This window comes from Panulirus ornatus, chromosome 6, assembly GCF_036320965.1.
Source record: "Panulirus ornatus isolate Po-2019 chromosome 6, ASM3632096v1, whole genome shotgun sequence".
NCBI classification, from domain to species: Eukaryota; Metazoa; Arthropoda; class Malacostraca; order Decapoda; family Palinuridae; genus Panulirus; species Panulirus ornatus.
Window position 1 is genome coordinate 11,081,572 of NC_092229.1, and position 10,961 is coordinate 11,092,532.

The following is a 10,961-nucleotide window of genomic DNA, read 5'->3' on the forward strand; positions in this document are numbered from 1 at the left end:
GCGTGAAGGCCAATTGTTAACGCCACCACCAACTGACGGCACGTAGGTCTCATTACTATGATTCTAGCTGACCTTACACTAACCCCTACGAGAGAGTTGACTGCACGCGCGATCAACACGAGGAGCAAGCACACTACAATGAACATCCCAGGTTCCTCGCCACATCACGCATCCTCACATCTCCCTCAGGCACGGAGGGATGAGGAGCGATGGAGGTGGCAATGGTGATGACGGGAGTGGAGGTGACGCCAAGGAAGGAAGAGCAAGAGCAACGGGAAAGATGAAGAAGGGCAAGAAAAAAAAAAAGGTATACGGCTGAGAAAGAAAAAGGAAATCACACAGGCTGGGGGAAATCCAACGTACAGGAGACATGAGGGTTGATGAACCGTGTTGCATAATGCATAGACATGTCAGGATCGTCATTACCAAAGCTCCCTCATCGCTCATACAATATTGAAGAACCTGTTAGGCCAGCCGGGCACTGCGGCAGATGCACCAGCAAGATATACACACACACACACACACTCACAGTGACACACACACACACTCGTCACACATGTACCATGTGCACCATCTATATCTGAGAATCAGTCTATCTCTCCCCCAGCATGACAACCCAATCTTGATTCTCCCTTCCTCTCTAACTCTAAACCTCTGTTTATCGTGGACGAACTTGAACACAGATGAATTCCACTGAAAATAATATACATATATATATATATATATATATATATATATATATATATATATATATATATATATATATATATATATATATATATAAATAATTTTGTTGTCGAGGGCAAGCGAGACGCTTCGTGTTCGGGATTGAGCCATCAAAAATCCGAGATAATCCATCATACCGTTTCTCCTGAAGCGATTCTCTCTCTCTCTCTCTCTCTCTCTCTCTCTCTCTCTCTCTCTCTCTCTCTCTCTCTCTCTCACACACACACACACACATACACACACACGCACTACAGACATCGCCATCGACGATGAATTAAATACTGTAGACAGGGAAATGCATTCCTAGTAAATTAACAGCACGACGCATGCATGTTTTCCTGGCGCTACCACGCTGAAGCTGGGGGTAGCGATGGATGAAGGCAAGCACACACACACACACAAACATATATATACATATACATATATATTTACGCTGGAGGCTCCAGTCACGGACAAAAGCTCACATCAAGGATGGGAGTTGACTGACTTGTAAAGAGGTTACTGAACGGGGAAAAAGAAGAGAAAAGAAAAAGTATCAACAAATTTTGGAGGGAAGTGAAAAACCTGTCTTTTGAAATGTGCCAGGTCAATAGTTGTTGGGAGAAAGACATAGGAAGTCATGGAGTTCCACAGCTTCGAGGTGTAGGGAAAGAATTGGTTGTCAAAACAGCCCACCCTTATAGTGCAAACGGGTACACAGTAATCATATCATGCAACACTTTGGAAAGCTGTCCGTGATCTAGCTAATGATGGTGTGTGTGTGTGTGTATGTGTGTGTGTGTGTGTCCACAAAAGCAGCTAGCTCTCGAGATCAAAACCCAAGGCAATACCTACAGAAGAGGGAAAAGTGAACCGACATTGTGGCGGAGGGAAAGAGGGTTAAGTTCTGAAGTTAGTCTGGGAGAGTTGATATGTCAGACCGCTTTCGACACACTTACTTATCCACACCTTATCAGAGTACAAAGCAATCCAACTTAACTCTCTTAGTCTTTCTTCAATAATTAACCTTCCTGCCCTACACTGCATTGGTTCGCTCTTCCTCTTCTACAAATACTACTTTGGTTTCTGGTCCTGAGAACTGGGTGGCTGTGAACCCCCCTCTTCCCCCCATTTTCCAAACCAAGTAATGATTGGCAATCCATCGCCTCACATGCTTTCTGTGCACTCGCTGGCAACTCGAGGATATACCGTACTGATATGTAGTTCTTTACCCCCCTACACACCGTTAATCTTTGGAGCTCCACCTTATCATGTCTTTCCCGCACAAATAAAACCCGAACTTTTCAAAACGCAAGGTTTCCGCGTCCTCCTTGATTCTCGGGTTCTTTTTCCCTTTTCTTTTTCTAAGCATCAATCGTTTCAGCCTTTTTTCTTTTTTCTTTTCATATACCTTATCTAAGACCTAAGCTGGAAGAGGTCTTTCGTCCGAGTAAAAAAGTTTGTTTACGATGAATACTTCAGTGGAAGATAATAACAACAACAACAATAATAATAATAATAATAATAATAATAATAATAATGATAAAAATAATAATAATAATGATAAAAATAATAATAATAATAATAATAATGATAAAAATAACAATAATAATAATAATAATAATAATAATAATAATAATAATGATAAAAATAATAATAACAATAATAATAATAATAATAATAATAACAATAATAATAACAATAATAATAATGAATAAATGAATCTGACTGTCATACCGCCAATTCCTTGTCATAAAAACTCCTATTCGATGAAGCTGGAGTCCGGACAGAGGAGGAACGCCACCGCATCCCTCGGTGTAAACCGCCGCATTTCAACGGCGTCATCTGCTAACTGCCTCTGACTGCCTCGCATGTACGAAAAATAAACAAACACTGATGTGAGTCACACGGGATAGCACCAGGGATCCCAAGCTTGTCCGAGGTGTCTTAAGAGAACGAACCAACCAACACACCCTGGAGAAGAGACAAGAGGATCTTAGGGCGAGAGAAAAATATAAGCGGATCTGAATTCTTAAAGAAGGCATCGCAGTACGAATGGAGCAAACAAGAGAAAATCGCTCGTAGAGCAGGGGGGGTCAAGAGGCTCTTCCCTGGAATCTGTTGAATGTTGCGAAATTGCTATTTTTTTTTTTCCTTTCGGTAATTTTCATATGAAACAATAGAAAAAAAAAAAGCTTGGAACAAAGAACCACTTCCTAAAACCAGCCCTCGGATGGGGGGGATGAAAGGGACATATCATGTGTACTGTGGAAAAAAATAAAAGGACATAACATGTGAACTATGGAAAAAAAAAGACATAACATGTGAACTATGGAAAAATAAATGACATGTGTGAACTAGTTCTCATCAGTGGGTAAAATCAAGCGTCCCCCTTAACTCCGACTCCAGTCAGTGGCTGGGAAGTACATGAGTTTTACGAGGTGGAAGACAAGTGTTCAAATTCCATCAGCACTTGCCTCCATTCTTACCTCCAGTGCACCTCATGAATGACCATCACCTTACCATCTTCATCTAAAATACCTACTGAAGGAAATCATTTACCGCCCGTCAGTCCATTTTCTTCGCTATCTCATCACCTGACATGCACCCTGAATGACGATACAATCTCAAGAAAAAAATAAGTTTCTATGCTTATGATGAAAAACAAAAATATCCAGGCATAAACAAACTGTTCCACAAAAAAAACCCAAAAAACAGCCAACCAATGTGACAAGAGTACGTCATGATTCAAACTTCCACAGGCGTTTGCAAAATATGAGATCCAACGTCATTACGACACTACGTACCGTAACTAAATGGTAAAAGTCCTTGAATGGAGCACTGCTCACACACACCTGGAGTGGTTCTAGCTCCGCATCCTCACGTGAGAGGGAGAGTCGACTCTTAAAAAAGGTCTCCCAGGCTAACTCTAAAACATGACCCCCTTGCCCTACGCCGCAAAGATGATTCACTTTCCCTCTTCTATAGGTATTGCTCTGGTTTTTGCTCCAGAGAGTTGGCTGCTTGTGTAACCCCCCCCCCCCCCCTCACTTGCAAGACCAAGCAACACTCGACAAGCTCCTGCGTCACGTGATTACTGAGTGGCTGTTGGCAACTCAAGGGTGGGCCGTTTTGATAACTGTTTCTCTCCCTACGTCTCGTAGCAGAGAAACTCTCTACCCTCCTCTCATGTCTTTCCTAATAACTATGACCTGACACATTTTAAGACACGCTTTTCAATTCCTCCAAAATTCGCAACTACTTCGTCTCTTTCTTTTTCCCTTTCATTAATCTATCCATACTTCAATCAAGGCCCGACCTTGATGTGGACTTCTGTCCGTGACTGAAGCCTCCAATATAAATAAAGGCCAAACGTTGGAGTAACAGCCACAAGTGGCAACCTAATTCCCCCCAAAGTGCCGAAAATTTATCCACCAATTTCGTCACAAGTGACATAGATGTCAATTACGAGCGTCGTAAAAAAAAAAATTATGAGGCGATCATCAGGAAAAAATCATTCCTAATTTTCTCGAGGGTGGAACGAGGTTCACACAACCTCTGAAATCATACGCACTACAACAGCTAAAAAAAAAAAAAAGAAAAAAAAATGAAATAGGACCCCCTCTCCCTCCCTCATTACCAGCAATTTCAACACCAGATAAACTCCCCAAACAAAATGTTTCTTTAAGAAAAAAAAAAAAAAAGGCCTCCAGCTGCTTAACCAAAATGGCCATTACCCAAATGGCCGAGAAGAAACAGCACTATAAGCACCTCCGCACTAAATATAGTCTTAAAATTCGAGAGAACGGATATACAGAAACGAAAAAAAAAAATCTTAACTCAAAAATGGCCAAGTAATGCCTGATACAATCCACTAATCGGATGAAGAGAGAACTTTACTGACAAAAGTTATGAAAAAAACTTATTAAAAAAAAAAAATATCGCAATCACTGACCAATACGAATGAATTAAAACATAGATGTTGATGAGAGAGATAGAAAACGGGATTGTTTTAACCCCAGCTACTCTGGGGCCGCGTAAACAAGACACCGTGTAATATAGCACCATCACAGATCATCCGTGACCTTACACGAGTAGAAAAAAAGAAACTCTCCACCAGCGATCAGTAAGAGGTTAAACGACCCAAAACTCTCTCCACTAGATACCAACTACTCACTAAGGAATGAGAAACATGTGACCCATCCAAGAGAGAGAGAGAGAGAGAGAGAGAGAGAGAGAGAGAGAGAGAGAGAGAGAGAGAGAGAGAGAGAGAGAGAGAGAGCTGATAAGGTTCTAACCAGAGACTATCCTGAAGGAGGGATGATATCCACACACACACACACACACACACACACACACACACTCGACATCTCCCCAGAACTGACCAAGACATCGAGACATTGCCATGACTGATTAGAAACATAGAGAGATCTCACCATCTCCTCACAACTGACCATCATGTCGACAAAGAGCTATGGTTGACGACACCCCTTGCAAATAAATAAATAAACAAATAAACAAACCACCAAATTCGAAACAAAATCCACGGAAGGATTCATTGCCACAACAGACATCCTCGTAAGAAAACGTCACAGAGGAATTCAAACAGCGATCGACTTTTGGCTACACTTTCGTCCTCGCCCCGAAATCCGGGTCTCCCAATCAATAATTTCATGGGCAAAAGAACTAGCGTTTCTTGGTCGTCACGGAGACGCAAGTGACAACAGCAGCTTCTTCTTCTTACGAGACTTCGACGACTTTATTCTGAAAGAATGACCGATCTGGGTTCAACAATATGGAGAGATTCTTTCTCAATTTCTCAGACCTAAGCCTGGAGTCATTTCTGGATCAGGACCCGCGATGCCTCTCCCGTACTGAAAAGCAGTACCTAAATTGCATTAATTACAAAAATTACGAAACATCAAAACTGCCTTTTCTTCATTTTTTAAGGTTAAAGTGTCCAAACGCAAGAAATATCAACGAAACATTATCTACATGTCAAGGAAGGGTAAACCACATGGGATAAAACGTCTTATTTTCTTTTCATGGTATTGATAAAAGATATTACACGGAGGAAGACTAGGACGGTAAGGCATTGGTGAACCTGGAAGAATAGGAGTTAAGATGTTACTGGGTGTGGGTGCGCCTTTAGCCCAAATGTCTTACGTGTCCGGGAAACGTAGAGAGGAAAACTGGAGGAGTTTCTGATGGTTCTGGGGCATCTCTTCCAGCTTGTTATACCGTCCTAAGAGACGCCTTTCTGATGGTTCTGAGGTCTCCCTCCCAGCTTGGCATACTGTCCTGAGTGACGTCAACTGGTATATGGTGTGCTGAAGAACATGGAGGAAGCTGGGGGGGCCTACCGAGACGGTGGAGAGTAGGACGTGGTTGGAGGGGTGACTTAGGAGCATAAACACGGTCTTGTATTGGTTGTTGATGTGGTTGGAGGTTGCCCCAACTCTGGAGGTGTTTGTTAAGGGTGTTATAGAGGATATGAATAAAGTCCAGAGAGTTACTATCAATCATGACCCTAAAGTGTTAAGCTATAGACCGTTTTTTTTTTTCTCTCTGTCTCTCTCGAGGAGATCTGTTGAGGAGACATCTGTCCTATTTTTTGTGGTCTCTGGAACGCCCAAGGTAGGAAAGTGGAGGGTGGTGGAAGGCGCGTCCTCAGAGACCTAAGGTCTGGCTACACACGTTCACTGAGGACATCACAAATTTACGGAACGACACTGAACCGAAGCTCATTACTGATGATTGCGTTACCACCGACTAAGACGGAGGGTTTGGGGAAGTTAGTGATTAGGAGAGTCACAAGGGTCTTCGGCTTCTGTCTAGGATGCGACAGACAAAATCCAGGGAGCTGGCGAGCCAACGGGTGGTAAAGGAAGATCTTCATATCACCATACTACTGAGACTCGATGGAAAATAAAACGAACCCAATGAAATACAAAACTTGCTTTTGGGGAGTTGGGGATCCAGGCGATGGTGGACACTGGCTGCATGTCTCTTCTAAGAGACTGTTGAGCTTGATGACTTCAGTAGTGGAAGAGGGAGACGTATAATGTATTCTAATCAGTACGGCTTTCTTGACTGATGGAAGAAGGAATTGCTGCCCGGAGTACAAAAGCACAGATCTAGCAGGCTCAGGGTAGAACGCCTCAAATTTATGGATAACTGAATGGGAGAGGGTACAGGCTTGCGTACATGACTCGCTGCCACAGACTCCTGCACTGATTCTGAGGGTGATGGCACTGAAAGGAAGGTTGAGAAGCATTTTGTAGCATTTTTAATGATATATAATTACGCTGTCTATCATGTTCAAGTGCACGACTGCGTTCTACGGGAATTAAACCTATGTGTGAGTTTTCTAAGCAAAATATATTATAATAGTGAAGAGTTGATCTTATTAAAAGATAACGAACAAATTTGGACACAAATATCATAACATAAAGTACTACGGTTGTATACAACGAATATGAACTTCAAATTATAGTTTTCATAAAGAAAATGGATATTGTAGCGTCTGCTTTCTGAGCAGTAGGTTAAATCCAACACCAATTAAATGCGAAATATAAGACCTTTGTACCGCGCAATATAATCGCATTTACTCCCTGTATCTAACAGTCACTTTTAAGACTAATACAGAATATAATGAACACTAGCTAAGCTTCGACTTCTGGTGTTCAGGGGTAATTAATCTCTATGGAGAGAGAGAGAGAGAGAGAGAGAGAGAGAGAGAGAGAGAGAGAGAGAGAGAGAGAGAGAGAGAGAGAGAATTCCTATGTCTCGCACAGCAATACCTAAACTCCTAAAAATCTTTCCAGGTAAGATCCTGGACCGACATAGTTACCCTGGATGGACAACGAAGATAGTTCCCGTAGCGTTCAGTATATACCCCGGGTCCTAGTGAATCAATGGTCTGTGTTCGCTTGATATACTCTCTCCAGGAATCTTCCTCCACCTATCTGCCGAGACCATTCAGTCTCCACCTATCGAGATAAGGAACTTACATCATTATCATTGTTCTCCAGCAGATAAAACTCGTCACAGACCATCATGTTTTCTTTTATCTGGCTTTTCCATACATCCTGCCACGTCCCTTCCTTCATCCCCACGCCTATACCTCACTCCCTACACCTCCCTCCCTCCGACGCCTTCACCAAAACCTTCTCAGTCCTCTTTCAAGAAGGTCTCACTTCATTCGTCCCTTCAAGGAGGCCTCTTCCATCTCTTTCCAACACCGCCTTCATCAATTCTCTCCCAACTACTTTACCATTACGGTATACCTCACCTCCCAATCCGTTCGCCAATCATTCTCACCTCCCCTCCACCAACAGGTAATTCCATCACCACCACCATCCATCCAGCGACGCCTCTCCATCCTTCCACCGCCTCCATCCCCCCCCCCCCCCCCCAACCTAAACGGACACCTGCTCTCCTTCATCCGCCTGCTATCGTCGCCGTCCTTCACTCTCCAACACTTCCTCTCTCCACCTCAGGCCCGACACAGCACGAGTTCCCTCCCTCTCTACCTGTGCCTGATAGGACCGGATCCTTGACTATGCGAGGCGCGACGACGGTCCGGAAGCACAGACTCTTAAGAGGACCGGGAAAGCTTTCAGGTGATGGTGTGAGGCTCGGCTGGTGATTAACATGGCTGGATCACACGGGAGGGAAGGAGAGGCGGCGGGAGGAATTGAGTAGAGAGAAGACTGACAGTAGGAAATGGTAGATTCAGTGGATGAAAAGAGGGAAATATTTGGTGGGTGAGGAAGGAGGGAGCTAGTGGAGGAACAGGGATCTCGGTGTGTGTGTGATAGAGAGAGAGAGAGAGAGAGAGAGAGAGAGAGAGAGAGAGAGAGAGAGAGAGAGAGAGAGAGAGAGGAGAGAGAGAGAATGTACGAACGTTATTCTTCGTTCTGAACACATCTGGATACCAATGGTAAACGTCAAAGAGACAACATCTACCCTGTAAATCAATAAGGTTTTACCATCTAAATCTGGACACGAATTGCAAACGCGAGAGACAATAAATAACTCCCTCGTAAATCATTAAGATTCTACCATCTAAATATGGATACAACTTGTAAACGTCAGTGGCAAACATCTCCCCTGTAAATCGTTAACATCTCCCCAGTAAATCGTTAACATCTCCCCAGTAAATCGTTAACATCTCCCCAGTAAATCGTTAACATCTCCCCAGTAAATCGTTAACATCTCCCCAGTAAATCGTTAACATCTCCCCAGTAAATCGTTAACATCTCCCCTGTAAATCGTTAACATCTCCCCTGTAAATCGTTAACATCTCCTCTGTAAATCGTTAACATCTCCCCTGTAAATCGTGAGGTTCTACCATCTAAACATGGATACAACTTGTAAACTTCAGTGACCACAAAAACCTAGTAAATCATTACGGTTCTACCATCTTTAATCAAGGGCACCGTACAGGCAGCGCCACCGTGTTCGCTATTAAGATTCGTTTACCTTAAACACCTAAAAAAAAAAAAAACTTTTCAATTCTTTTTTTTTCTGTTTTTTCGAAGAGGAATACTGATCACAATACGAACACTGAGGGCAATCATGAACCTTCCAAACAACTGACCTAAGGCCGAAAATAACCAACCAATCCTTTTAAACACATCATGCGAAAAAAGAAAAAAATAAATCAAATCTATGATACCCTACAATCTCAAAAAAAAAAAAAAAAACTCCCGCTTACGCGTCGTACATCATATATGGCGAGGCTGGAGGCCGATCAACTACCCATCTGGCCCTGAAACAATTAGAAAGTATTTAAGCCCTCGGAGTCAACCTACGGGAGATGAAAAGGGTGGAGCATGAAGAGCGAAATGTTCTCAACCTAACATTTCCCCATACGCTCAAAATGCTAACACCATTTCCCCAGGCTCTGAACTCGTATCGAAGCACCATTACCTTCAATTTCCAGACATTTACTTCCTAACAACTAATAAAATTCTGTCATTTTCATGATGTATATATATATATATATATATATATATATATATATATATATATATATATATATATATATATATATACACACACACACAAAATCACAACGGACACGTGATTTTATAAAGTCTGGAAAAAAATGAAATGGAAAAGGAAACACGAGATCCTGAGCGCTTTCGTGTATTAACACATCTTCAAGGGACAGTTATTGTAACTGTCCTCTGAGGAGGTGTTAAAACACACGAAAGTGCTCAAAATCTCGTGTTTCCTTTTCCATGTTTTTTTTTCAGCATTATATATATATATATATATATATATATATATATATATATATATATATACATACATCAGCTTAATGGAGCAAAAAACCATATTTCAGTTCTCTGCTCTTCTGCTGGAAGCAGAAAGTTTGCACCAGTGGGAGATGGTAAGTTCCACAACTTGGTCCTCCGTGTTATTCCCCAGGCCACAGGTGTGTGTCTGTACCCTACTGGTTACTGCAAAATTCTCGTGCACCGTTCCGCTCGTAAATTAAGTCCGATTGTGAAGCCAGGCAATTAATCTCTCTCTCTCTCTCTCTCTCTCTCTCTCTCTCTCTCTCTCTCTCTCTCTCTCTCTCTCTCCTGTAGTATTCCTTTTTTTTTTTTGTCGCCATTTCGCGAATTCCTGCCCAAAGGCAACGTACGTCCAGACCTTAACGGCGCAATTCAAATCGGAATACCTAAAGAAACAGCCATCCAACAGCAGATGAGTATTGCTGGCTGGGAGGAGTGTGTACCTTATTCAAATAGTGAAAAAAAAAACACCAGCTTTCAAGAGTGTCATCACATCTCATATGGGAATATGAATGCAAAGGATATGCTTAATCATGCAAGTATGAACAAGTGGTAAGTGAAGAGGTTCACAGCGTTGTGTGAGCAAGGGACACATACATCGTGAGGCAGTGTGTGTGTGTGTGTGTGTGTGTGTGTGTGTGTGTGTGTGTGTGTGTGTGTGTGTGTGTGTGTGTGTGTGTGGCTTAAGAATAATCCTTAACCAATGAGGGCGTTTAAACGACTTTCGGCTGGTGGATACGTGTGACGTTGAAGGCCTTAACACCACCCTGGCAGACGAGAGATTTATATCCCACACAGAAAACCACCAACAATCAACCAATTATATACTTAAAAAAAAGAAATAACACTACTTCCATAGCCAATAGCAACTGTAGTTATAGCACAACATTTCAGCACCTGACTTTATGGATTCTTGTCATTACTATTAACGTCTAGGACGACAAA